Source organism: Sus scrofa, chromosome 13 (assembly GCF_000003025.6).
Source record: "Sus scrofa isolate TJ Tabasco breed Duroc chromosome 13, Sscrofa11.1, whole genome shotgun sequence".
In the NCBI taxonomy this organism is placed as follows: domain Eukaryota; kingdom Metazoa; phylum Chordata; class Mammalia; order Artiodactyla; family Suidae; genus Sus; species Sus scrofa.
Window position 1 is genome coordinate 74,657,313 of NC_010455.5, and position 13,271 is coordinate 74,670,583.

The following is a 13,271-nucleotide window of genomic DNA, read 5'->3' on the forward strand; positions in this document are numbered from 1 at the left end:
GAGCTGTGCTGTAGGTTGCAGACATGGCTTGGATCTGGCGTTGCTATGGCTCTGGCATAGGCCAGCAGCAACAGCTCCAATTAGATCCCTAGCCTGGGAACCTCTATATGCTGTGGGAGTGGCCCTAGAAAAGACAGGAAAAGAAAAATACAATTTGTGATTCTATTGGACTACAATTTGTATGATTTGTTGCTGTTGTTGTTGGTAAATGGACCATTACCTAAAAATGAAAAAGCAGAGGAACCAATAGAAGGAGCCCCCTGGTCTCCATTAAGAGCATGCATTTGGAGTTCCCTTTGTGGCTCATCGGAAATGGAAATGAATCCGACTAGCATCATGAGGATGCAGGTTCCATCCCTGGCCTTGCACAGTGGGTTAAGGATCTGACATTGCCATGAGCTGTGGTGTAGGTCGCAGACTAGGCTCGTATCTGGCCTTGCTGTGGCTGTGGTGTAACTGGCAGCAACAGCTCTGATTTGACCCCTAGCCTGGGAACCTCCACATGCTGTGGGTGTGGCCCTAAAAGACAAAAAAAAAAAGAAGAAGAAGAAGAAAAAGAAGAACATGCATCATTTGACTCTGAAAACTCCTTGTTGATTGCTTAGAAGCAAAACGCTAAGCTGCTTCTAACAGTTCCATGCAAGTGAGGAATCCTGAAGGTGTTCCATCTCTTGGTTGTATTTCACAACAAAAATAACCATAGGCAAGTGTAATTTCATTTCTGTCCAAACTGGAAATACAGCTTCCACCTTCTCCTTTGTCTTCCTCTCAGTCAAGAATCATGTTGGTAGATTTTGCGGTGGAAGGGAACAGAATGGTGTCAAATATCAGAAATAAAATGTATCTCTAAGATTGTCTCCGAAATCAGAGAAGTCAAGAGGCAGGACATTTGCAAAATCAACAAACACAAAATTGCCTTAAGCATTCACAAGGAAACTGTTCAAGGATTGGCATTCAGAGTAAGAAGTACAGAATAATAATACCAATTCAGATGAAAGAAAATTCCTCCTCCAATTGTAAAATGTATCTCTGAATTTCCTGGCAGCCAAGGCAAGAAGAAAAATAAAATATGTGTCACTCCTTTTGCCTTATAAATGAATGTCTCCAACCTATTATAAGATTCCAAATTTTTCCCATCTTTGCCCTCTGAAAGAACAATTTTTATTTGGATCTTTATATATAAGATCATAAACAATGGAATAGATAATATTCCATAAGTCCATTAGGTCACTGATGTCTCCTATGATCCCAGATGTAAAGACAATAAAGCAAGATGTAGTTTTATAACGTCAATGCCACAAAAGGAATTCTTAGAAGTCCTGTCTAGATTAATGAATCCACTGTGCGACTTTCTTCTTACTCAGTGTTCTGTTTTCCACTGCTCCTGCCTTTGTGCATTTTCTCTGATTCTGTTTCTCTCTTGAGCATGAAAGCATCATCTGTTACAAGCCATTGTTCAACAAACCATTCTGACAGCCAGAACAGAATGAGTAAGCTGTTGTCAGAGGCAGGTTGTGGCGAAAGCAGGAAGCAGAAACCATTCTCCTTTTGATGCTCTCTCACCTCTGCATGACCTCTATATCCACCCCCCACAGTGGGTCCTCACTGCTCTCTCTGGGCTTAGAGCTCCCCACTGCAGTGTCCTATCCAGGCTCACCTCTCAAATATTGCCCAACTTTAAGATCATCTCCTCCCTTTATATTCTATCATAATTTCTCTGCCCTCAGGGCTGGGTGCAGCATCAAAAGGAAATTATGTATATCAATCCAGGTTCACTCAGGGAAGCAAAACTGCAATGAGCTCTGGGATAAGGTATTTGGAATTAGACTTTTTACAATGATGGGAGAAGCTGGGAAGTAGAGGTCAGAAAGGAGTGAGATGAGAGAGTCACCAGCTGGTCAATCAGTTACATCCGATGCGAAGGGGAAGCTGGTCGAGAAGTGTGTCCGCAGCGGTGCCTATGTTGGTTGTGGGTCCGCAGACTGGCATCTGGTGATGGGCCTGGGGCTGCTGTTGGTCATCGGGGCAGCGCTTGGAAAGAAGAGCTGGTCTCAGAGAGCAGGAGGGCCAGGGCAAGCCAGAACCCACCAGCACCTCTTCATCTGTCACTGCCTCTAACCAGGATGACACTCACAGCGTAATGGCAGCCACTTCTCCTCACCTCCCAAATTGGGTGCAAGGTCCTCTTTTGCCCAATTCTAACCTGAAACCATGCAGGAAAAGGGATTCTGGAAACATACTTTCCAGTTTACCCAAGTGGACCATCGAACAATCCAGCAGAATGTGTTTAGATAAATTCGCACTGAGTAGCAAATGTCTGATACGCTCCATGAACTCCCCTCGGGAAGATACTTTCCAGTGAAGAAGCCTTTGTTCAGGGCTGGTGAGCAACATCCTGGGAGGGAGAGGAGCTAGTTTCCTGCTGTGCTTCAGACCTCTGCACCCTTCCTACTGACAAGCCCCAGACTGCAGAGGACAGTAAATGCAGACTCTAGAGGACACACACCAGAGCCCGAAGAAGCCCACCACAGACTCATAATTTCTTTGACATTTTCTGTTTTATCTTCATTATTCCTGCTAATCCTCTGTCTTACTTTGCTAGTTTTAATATTCAAATAAATTTTAAGTTGCTCACTGGATACATTTTTTAATATTCCTTCCCTGACAGTTCACTATATGCAAGAAGGCACGCATATTAATCCACTGGCTTCAAAAACTATCATGTATCCCCTAGAAAGTTCACATCCAAGACAGAGAAACATAGGCTTTCCCTTGAAAGCTAGGAGTTCCCGTTGTGGCTCAGCAGGCTAAGAACCCAGCTAGTATCCATGAGGATGCAGGTCTGATCCCTGGCCTCGCTCAGTGGGTTAAGGATCCGGCGTTACTGTGAGCTGCAGTGTAGTTTGCAGATGCGGCTCAGATCCAGGCTGTGGTGTAGGCCAGCAGCTGCAGCTCCAATCCAACCTCTGGCCTGGGAACTTCCACAGCCACAGGCACGGCCCTAAAAAGAAATAAAGAAAAATGGCTCAGCTAATCAGCCACCTCCCTGCTTCAAACATTCAAAGGCTCCTGACGACTCTCAGGATCAAGTCTAGCCTCCCCAGCCCAGCACCCCTCCTGACTCCTGAAGTCTGCCTTCCAGCACATTCCCGAGGGTCTCTGACCACCCTGTACTCTCGCTGCTTCCACACCCTTCCTCATGCTGTTCCCTTTCCTCTGCCCATTTCTTCGCCTGAGGAAACCTTCCTCAAGCCTCAAGACCCAGCTCGCAAGCCTGTCTCGGGCACATTCAGCCCATCTTTGTTAGCACTATTGGTGCCACAGCTTTCATTCCTTCACCTGTTAGTGTTCTGTCTGGCTTCCCAAGTGGCCTGAGAGCTCCAGGGCAGACACTGCCAGAAGCCTACCAAACAGCCATCCCGCCCTTCCTTCTTGCTAACAGACAGCCAATCATACCTAGAGGATCACAGTTTATCATGGCGACCCCGTAGTCCTCTGCCACTGAGTGACAAAAGATTGGACATGACTCATTTCCTGGCATAGATGTATAGAAGGGACGCCAGAGAGCTCTCCCTCTGCCCTCAACCCCCCCCCCCCCCCCGCCATGTAGGACACAATGAAAAGGCAGCCATCTGCCAGCCAGGAAGAGAGCTCTCACCAGAAACTGAACCCTACCAAACCCTAACCTTGGGAGTTCCCATTATGGCTCAGTGGTTAACGAACCCAACTAGCATCCATGAGGACAAGGGTTCAATCCCTGGCCTTGCTCAGTGAGTTAAGGATCTGGCATTGCCTTGAGCTGTGGTGTAGGTCACAGACGCGGCTCAGATCCTGTGTTGCTGTGGCTGTGGTGTAGGCCGGCAGCTGTAGCTCTGATTTGACCCCGAGCCTGTGAACTTTCATATGCCATGGGTTTGGCCCTAAAAAAAAAAAAAAAGCAAACTTTAATAGGCTCCTAAAACGATTATATGCCCTGGCATTGTGCCCACATCCTCCCAGTCCTAACATATGTGTTGCCCCTGGGTTATAACTGTCACAATCCCCATTTCATAGAGTTTAATTACTACCTGATGATCAAACATCTTGAAAAATGATAGAACCAGGATTAAAATTCATACTAACTCCAGTGCCTGTGCTCTTAACTGCTCTATCAGGGTTTTCAAACATCGTTGATGGTGACTCACAATAACACAGTGTGATACACACACGCACGCACACACACAAGGGAATCAAAAGGTTCATGTAACAATGTTTACCCTTACTGCACATAATTCATGCTGATGTTTTCTATTTTATTTGGTTCTATTTCATTTTTTTAAAATGCCAATTGCAGCCTGACAGAATTCACAACCCATCAATGTATTGTGACCCACAGCTTGAAAAACCATGCCCTCCACTCCAATACCATTAATAAATATTTGTTGAATGAATGTTTTGGGTAAAGAGACAGGATAAGGACATCACTCAACACAAATATTTTCAGCCAAATAACTATCCGTTTCATCTCTTGAACAACTGAAATAACATGAAAAGGAAATGTGTTATTTTAGAAACACAATGCCAGTGGTTGAATATTTTAAAGTATCTCCTTCCTAGAAAGAATGTGGTAAGGGCTCTGATTTTATGCGGTTTTTGTCTTGAATAAGTCTTAGCATTCCATTCTTCTTAAGATGGAGCTTGAAAATGTGCTTCACAAAACTCAGGAACCTGGGGCTAAAACGAGACAGCTCACTCCCTTGGGTCTGTGTTTGCCTTTTTTCTTCTTGATTCCTTAAACACAAGCTTTTAATCTGGTTTCCTTAACTGTGTGCTAGGGGAAAATGTAAATTTCAAGCTGGCTAGTTAGCTGAATAAGGATTACTTAACTAGACCCAAAAGGAAGATCGGGCCATGTAAATATGCTACTGGGGTGATTTAAAATTATTCTGAAGTCTGCAGGACTTCTGAACCCCTTAACAAAGAGGCTACTAATATTAATTAGATATTCTCAAGAGACCCTGAGGGGCTGGCTTTCCTGTCCTTCCACATCTGGGGATTCATCTTGATAAAGAAAAACCTTCATTCACCAGGACCCTGGGATAACTAGCTGTACACCAATGTCCAGACTGGCAGTGGGTACCGCATAGCAGTTGGTCACTGATGGATGAATAAGGCCTACACGAAGGAATGAATGAGTGTTGTTGGCACAAGCTGGAATTAAGGAAGTTCAAACCAAGAAGTTATAAAACCCAAGTTCTCAGAGTAGGAGTGTAAGCGAGCAACTGACAGGGATAGAGTAGGCACAGGTGGTTGTAGAAGTCCCAATAGAGGATCACAGATAAAGAAGGACACCTGGAGGATGTTGGGAGCCCACTGTAAGTCCAAGAAAGCCATCAGCACAAGGCAGCCTTGCTTGATTAGTGGAGGTGCGAGAACTGCCTCAGGTCATTGGGTGGGGGATGGGATGAGGCCTCCAGATTCAGACCAAGGGCAAGAGTTTGAGGACCGCCCTTCTGCTGAATACACACCTTAGCGGATACTAAGGAGGAGCTACTACACTACTACTCCTGGAAAGGAAGAGGCGGGCCTTTCCAACCCCCTTGCCCCTTGGATGATAAAACTAAGGCCCACGGGATCCTCGGGAGAGCTTCAGTGCCTGCCCGCTTGCATCTCTCAGGATCACCCCATCCTAGTAAGTCCGTTTCTTGCCTATTGCTTTGTCTCTCGCTGAGTTCCTTCTACGCCGAGGATAAAGAACCTGAACCTTAGTGAGTCCAAACACAGGGTAACTCAAACTTAAAACTATGGGTTTAAGTGCTAATCTGGCTTTAGGTTGGGTTTGCGTCCTGGCACGTGGGTTCAAGCCCCAATCTGTGTTCTGGCTAGGTTCAGGCAGTTCATGCTGACCATTTCACAACCATTAGTGAGGGACTTTTAGTGGTCCTGCTCAGCCATTGGTCAACATTGTAATGAGCCCTTCCCCCAAGCAAGTGACAGTGACAGAGTGACTGTTGACTCCTCCCTTTCCCCTTTCTCGGTAAAAAAGAGCCTGAATTCAGACTGAGGCAAGACGGGATTTTGAGACAATAGTCTGCCGTCTTCTCGGTCTGCTAGCTTTCCGACTGACGTCATTATTCCTTGCCCCAACAATGCGTCTCCAAATTTAGTGGCCTGTCATGCAGCCAGCAGAGTGAACTTGGGTTCAGTGTGGGGGTGGGGGGTGAGGCAAGAGGAAGAGGGCAAAGAACAGCGGAGGATGTAAGGATTATGGTGGAAGGGTCCAGAACAGGCAGGTGGGGGCGAGGTTCTGTCAGTTTTGGTGTGTAGCTTGCAGTATGATTGTGACCATTGATTTCACTTTTGTGACCCTCAGTTTCCTCACCAGTAAATCAAGATGTCTCCACCCACTGACATGAAAGGGTCCTTTCAGCTCCCAAATTTCAGAATTCCCCACATCTGAACACTGAGGGTCCTGGCTTGGAAATTTTTTTTTATAATGATTTTTATTTTTTCCATTATAACTGGTTTACAGTGTTCTATCAACTTTCTACCGTACAGCAAGGTGACCCAGTTACACATACACATACACATTCTATTTTCTCACATTATCATGCTCCATCATAAGTGACTAGACAGAGTTCCCAGTGGTACACAGCAGGATCTCATTGCTATCTATTCCAAAGGCAATAGTTTGCATCTATTAACCCCAAATTCCCAGTCCATCCCACTCCCTGCCCCTCCCCCTTGACAACCACAAGTCTGTTTTCCAAGTCTATGATTTTCTTTTCTGTGGAAAGGTTCATTTGTGCCGTATATTGTATTCCAGATATAAGTGATATCATATGCTATTTGTCTTTCTCTTTCTGACTTACTTCACTTAGTATGAGAGTCTCTAGTTCCATCCATGTTGCTGCAAATGGCATTATTTTGTTCTTTTTGATGGCCGACTAGTATTCCTTTGTGTATATGTACATCCTTAATCCATTCATCTGTGGATGGACATTTAGATGGTTTCCATGTCTTGGCTTTGTGAATAGTGCTGCAATGAACACGTGGGTGCATGTGTCTTTTTCAAGGAAAAAAATATGCCCAAGAGTGGGATTGCTGGGTCATACAGTAGTTCTGTGTATACTTTTCTAAGGTACCTCTAAACTGTTTTCCATAGTAGTTGTACCAGCTTACAGTCCCACCAACAGTGTAGGAGGGTTCCCTTTTCTCCATACTCTCTCCAGCATTTATTATTTGTGGACTTATTAATGATGGCCATTCTGACTGGTGTGAGGTGGTATCTCATGGTAGTTTTGATTTGCATTTCTCTAATAATCAGTGATGTTGAGCATTTTTTCATGTGCTTGTTGGCCGTCAGTGTATCTTCTCTGGAGAAATGTCTATTCATGTCTTCTGCCCATTTTTCCATTGGGTTGTTGGCTTTTTTGCTGTTGAGTTGTATAAGTTGTTTGCATATTTTAGATATTAAGCCCCTGTCTTCTGCATCATTTGAAACTATTTTCTCCCACTCTGTAAGTTGTTTTTAGGTTTTTTTATGGTTTCCTTTGCTGTGCAAAACCTTGTCAGTTTGATTGGGTCCCATGGGTTTATTTTTGCTTTTATTTCTGTTGCCTTGGGAGACTGACCTGAGAAAACATTTGTAAGGTTGATGTCAGAATGTTTTGCCTCTGTTCTCTTCTAGGATTTTGATGGTGTCTTGTCTTGCGTTTAGGTCTTTAAGCCATTTTGAGTTAATTTTTGTGCATGGTGTGAAGGTGTGTTCCAGTTTCATTGCTTTACATGCAGCTGTTCAGTTTTCACAGCACCAATTGCTGAACAGACTGTCTTTTTCCCATTTTATATTCTTGCCTCCTTTGTCAAAGATTATTTGACCATAAGTATCTGGGTTTATTTCTGGGTTCTCTATTCTATCCCATTGGTCTGTGTGTCTGTTTTGGTACCAGTACCACACTGTCTTAATGACTGCGGTTTTGTAATATTGTCTGAAGTATGGGAGGGTTATGCCTCCTGATTGGTTTTTGTTGCTCAGGACTGCTTTGGCAATTCTGGGTCTTTTGTGGTTCCATATAAGTTTCTGGCTTGGAAATTTTGATGTTAGAAAGAGGTCTTCAGGGAGTTTCCTTCATGGTTCAGCAGAAATGAGTCTTACTAGCATCCATGAGGGTGTGGGTTCTATCCCTGGCCTCACTCAGTGGGTTAAGGATCCGGCGTTGCCATGAGCTGTGGCGTAGGTCGAAGATGCAGCTTGGATCTGACCTTGCTATGGTGTAGGCCGGCAGCTGTAGTTCTGATTAGACCCCTAGCCTGGGAACGTCCATATGCCGTGGGTGCGGCCCAAAAAAAAAAAAAAAAAAAGGAAGAAAGAAAGAGGTTGGAGTTCCCACTGTGGCTCAGCAGTTAACGAATCTGACTAGCATCCATGAGGACACAAATCTGATCCCTGGCCTCAATCAGTGGGTTACAGATCTGGCGTTGCCATGAGCTGTGGTATGGATCACAGATGTGGCTCGAATCTCAAGTTGCTGTGACTGTGGTATAGGCTGGCAGCTGTAGCTCCGATTCAGCCCCTAGCCTGGGACTCTCCATATGCCATAGGTGTGGTCCTAAAAAGCAAAAAAAAAAAAATAATAATAATAATTAAATAAATAGGTGATAAATGGATAGATAGGTGGGTAGATGAGAAAAAAAATTAAGAAATAATGTGTATCAGGAACCTAAGATATGTCAGGACTGCCAACCCTTCACTCCAATTCTATTTCCTCTTCCCCATAGTTAGAGCTAGGCTGTATTTCCATGTCTTCTTGGGAGTAAAGCATGCCTATAAGGCTGATCTTAGCCAGTGGAATGTGAGAAATGAATGGATACCAAGCCTGGTCTACAAAAACCTCTCCATTGCCTTCTTCATGCTCTTTCCCCGTATTAACTGAATGCAGAGGATGGTCATAGTCAAGTGTTGGCAGAGCTGCAACACGGAAGAACTCGAGTGCCCTTGAGTGTGGGGGACAGCCCCCATTGACATGTCCACCTTGGACAGTTACAGCAGCAAGATAAAATTCTGTCAGTTCAAACCATACACTCTTCATAGTCCCATCTTACACTCTTGAAAAGTATTGAGGACTTAAAAAGTTTCGTTTATGGAAGCTATAGCCAGTGTATTAGCAATTAAAACTGAAAAAAATTAGAAGACTTACTAATTCAAGAAGAATAAATATATTACATATCAACATAAATGCATTTTTCTAAAACCACTCTATATTTTTTTAAGCAAAAAAATATAGGGAGTTCCCATCGTAGCTCAGCGGAAACGCATCTGACTAGTATCCATGAGGACACAGATTCCACCCCTGGCCTCACTCAGCAGGTTAAGGATCTGGCGTTGCTGTGAACTGTGATGCAGGCAGGCAGCTATAGCTCTGATTTGACCCCTAACCCGGAACCCTAAAAAGACAAAAAATAAACAAATATATGTATAAATATATATATATATATTTAGTGAGTTCCCTTGTGACTCAGGTTAAGGATCCAATGTTGTCACTCCAGTGGCTCAGGTCACTGCTGTGGTGCAAGTTCAGTCCCTGGCCTAGGAAATTTCATATGCTAGCACCAAAATACATATGTATGTATATTTTAAAATTTCTTTAACATCTGGACCCAAATAGAATATAGACTAGATTGTCATATCTGATGCATTTAATTTATAAGATAAATTGTTTTGTTTTAAATAATGAAAAAAAGCCTCACACAGGTATGCAATTGAGAAAGAAGAATTTTAATAAGTTTTCTCAAATAATTTTGGATATTCTTGTATACTACATCTAAACTCTACAGACGATAGCTTCTTAAATAGTTGCAGTGTGAAATCTGAAACCAACAATAAACTTTCACATTCTGTTAAATTAAAGCCATTCATTTATGGTATATTCTGGCTTTTTTTTTTTTTTTTTTTTTTTTTTGCTATTTCTTGGGCCTCTCCTGCGGCATATGGAGGTTCCCAGGCTAGGGGTCGAATCGGAGCTGTAGCCACCGGCCTACGCCAGGGCCACAGCAACGCGGGATCCGAGCCACGTCTGCAACCTACACCACAGCCACGGCAACGCCGGATCGTTAACCCACTGAGCAAGGGCAGGGACCGAACCCGCAACCTCATGGTTCCTAGTCAGATTCGTTAACCACTGCGCCACGACGGGAACTCCCCTATGGTATATTCTGAATGGATTCTTTTACCCATGTATAATTTTATAATATCCATTGATCGCTTGGAAAATAGTGATTCCCTGAACCACAGAGATCTTCCAAATATTAGCACATTTTATTACACATTTTATTTTATTTACTGTACTTTTAGGGCCACACCCGGGGCATATGGAGTTTCCCAGGCTAGGGGTCAAATTGGAGCTACAGCTGCTGGCCTGCACCACAGCCACAGTTTCACAGGATCTGAGCCTCATCTGTGACCTACACAGCAGCTCACGGCAACACCGGATCCTTAACCCACTGAGAGAGGCCAGGGATCAAACCTGCATCCTCATGAATACTAGTCGGGTTGTTAACTGCTGTGCCATGACAGGAACTCCTGTTACACATTTCAAAATCACATTTGCGGAGTTCCTGTTGTGGCGCAGCAGAAACGAATCCAACTAGTGACCATGAGAAACCATGAGAAAGACTGAAGAAGAAAGACTGAAAATATAAGCTAGAATTTTAACCATTTTCTTGCCGTTTTTCTGATGGTCTGGTCTTTAAAATGATACATTTTGGAATTCCCTGGTGGCCTCGTAGTTAAGGATTTGGTCTTGTCACTGCTGGGGAGTGAGTTCAATCTCTGGCCCAGGAATTGAACATACCGTAGGAACGCCCCCAACCCCCAAAAAGAAACATTTTGATATGGTCATATTTTATGAAGTCTTCCTTTCCTTCCTTCTTTTTAAAATATCCTCGGAGTTTCCGTAATGGCACAGCAGAAACAAATCTGACCACTATCCATGAGGATGTGGGTTTAATCCCTGACCTCACTCAGTGGATTGAGGGTCTGGTGTTGCCATGAGCTGTGGTGTAGGTTGCAGACACAGCTCCGATCCAGTGTCGCTGTGGCTGTGGTGTAGGCCGGCAGCTGCAGCTCCAGTTCAACCCCTAGCCTGGGAACTCCCATATGCCTCAGGTGTGGCCCTAAAAAGCAAAAAAATAAAATAAAAAATAAACGTCCTGGTATTACTAATAACAGTGCTGCCCCCAAATCATCAGGACTTATTAATTTTATAGCAGGACCCCCAAAGACTTCTGAGAAATTCTTGGCCTGCAAAAGAAAGGAATTCCCTTCTCTGGGAAAGCTGCCTCTACTCCTATATGATTAAAATGGCCATGTGCAGCAACAGCGCTAATAGAAGCCCCACAGGTGAGAATTCCTGGCCTCCTCCCCTTTCCCTATGTTCTAGGCCCCCACCTGGGGAGATTTGACTTTCTCTTTTTTCTGCTCTTTTCCTACTCCAGGTTTTCAAGCTTCTGACCCCCTGAATTTGATTAGCCTTCTCCCTCCTGGTTACACTGACTATGGAAACCTCACAAGATTCTCTTACTGAACCCTCTGGTATTTGTTATCCACGCTTCAGTATATAGTTCTTTGTGTTTAGTTATTCTTGTTGGCTTGGAATTTGACCTATCGTATTTGCTCCTCTTCATCACATATGCTGCCAGTTTTCTCAAATGATTTTAAAATTAGAAGCCTTGCACATTATGGGAGAGGCTTTCTGTAGTATCAGCATGGCTCAACTCACCCCTTCCTGAGAACTGCCTCACCCACCTTCAGGAAGGGGACATGGCAGCCATTTGTCATCTGGACCTGCCCCTCCCTGACCAGAGCTGACTGGGTCCAGGGTGAACAGCTGTCTGAAAACCAGTCAGTTTTCTCCCCTAAATGTAGAATTGGGCTTAAAATAAATGAGTCCATCCGCTGGTTGCTGGACTCAAAGATGGGCCAGCTCAGGAGCTGTGGGTGGGCAAAGAAATCTAGACGGCTTGGAGTTCCCGTCGTGGCACAGTGGTTAACGAATCCGACTAGGAACCATGAGGTTGCGGGTTCAGTCCCTGCCCTTGCTCAGTGGGTTAACGATCCGGCGTTGCCGTGAGCTGTGGTGTACGTCGCAGACGCGGCTCGGATCCCGCGTTGCTGTGGCTCTGGCGTAGGCCGGTGGCTACAGCTCCGATTTGACCCCTAGCCTGGGAACCTCCATATGCCGCGGGAGCGGCCCAAAGAAATAGCAACAACAACAACAAAAGACAAAAAGACAAAAAAAAAAAAAAATCTAGACGGCTGGTCTACTGGGGGAAGACAGGAAGCAGGTGTGCAGACAGGATGAGAGACAGAGACCTTGCAGCTTTGCGGAGTCAGATGAGATCTCTACCTGGGCTCCCAGAGTCTGGACAGCTCTTGGTCCCAGGCCCTGGGAGACTATTTACTGTGGGTTCCAGGAAAGCCCATATTTGCTCCAGAAAACTTACCCTTTTTGCTTTGACATACCTCCAATTTGACCAGGAGCCTTGGTAAATTCTTTGCCCTGGTTCTGGCTGAGGCAGGAAAAAAGAAAGTGTGACTATTAATTCCCATAACAGATGCTTCCTGAGCGTTCACAACATGTCTCATATGTTCAGAAGCTCCTGGGCATACAGACCAAGAGTCCACAGTCCCTGTGGTCAAATAACTTATGTTTATGGAGAAAACTAAGTTTTATGGAGATACTCAATTCCCATGGAACTAAGAACACTGCCCTCCCCCCCCCCCCCGCCAAAGATGTGGCTAAATGGGATTTAAAAGTGATCTCTCAAGTAGGTATGGATATGTGCACAGATGCAGATAAATATAGACACATAGGATGCTTGTAACATCCTGACATAAGTATTAATTTGCTAGGGCTGCCAAAACAAAAGTCCACAGACTGAGTCACTTTAACAGTAGAAATGTATGGAGTTCCCATTGTGGTACGCGAAAACAAATCTCACTAGGAACCATGAGGTTGCAGGTTCGATTCCCGGCCTTGTTCAGTGGGTCCGGTGTTGGCATGAGCTGTGGTGTAGGTCACAGATATGCCTCAGATCCTGTGTTGCTCTGCTGGTGGTGAAGGCCAGCAGCTGTAGCTCCAATTCAACCCTTAGCCTTGAAACCTCCATATGCCATGGTACAGCCCAAAAAGAAAAAAAAAGAAATTTATTCTCTCATGGTTCTGAGGCTAGAAGTCCAAATTCAAACTGTCAGCAGATTTGGTTTCTTCTGAGACCTCTCTCCTTGGCTT

General features: G+C 44.5%; 1 long non-coding RNA gene across 1 annotated transcript; it reads left to right on the forward strand.

The window, feature by feature from the left end:
- LOC110256559 lies at window positions 5,567-11,981 on the forward strand. The gene is made up of 3 exons (XR_002338191.1): window positions 5,567-5,671; window positions 11,248-11,380; window positions 11,476-11,981. It is a non-coding gene; the product is annotated as an uncharacterized LOC110256559 (long non-coding RNA).